This window comes from Propithecus coquereli, unplaced genomic scaffold (genome assembly GCF_000956105.1).
Source record: "Propithecus coquereli isolate 6110/MARCELLA unplaced genomic scaffold, Pcoq_1.0 Scaffold295, whole genome shotgun sequence".
In the NCBI taxonomy this organism is placed as follows: domain Eukaryota; kingdom Metazoa; phylum Chordata; class Mammalia; order Primates; family Indriidae; genus Propithecus; species Propithecus coquereli.
In genome coordinates, this window is record NW_012148563.1 from 2,455,676 (window position 1) to 2,456,047 (window position 372).

A 372-nucleotide genomic window follows, 5' to 3' on the forward strand; every position below is an offset into this window, starting at 1 on the left:
TTTATTGAATTCAGTGAATTCAAAATATTATCATTTCCACATGTACCCTATATAAGAATTATTAGGGAAATACTGTTCATTCTTTTTGCTTTGCTGTCTGTGAAATGTGGTGTGCATTTTGTACTTATGCTGCATCTCAGTTTGCACCATCCACGTTCCCAGCACTTGGTGACCACACGGCTCGTGGCTTCCGTGTTGGGCGGTGCAAGCCGAGCGCTCGGGGACCTGTGGGTTGGACGCCAGGGGCTGCTTTGCTCCCTCTTGTGTCCCTGGGCTGTGATATTTGATTTGTGTGGTGGTGACCCCGTGCAAGTATTTCTAAGGAAGCCAGTCTGTGTGTGCGTTTCTGTGTGGTTGTGGTTTGGGGCCGCA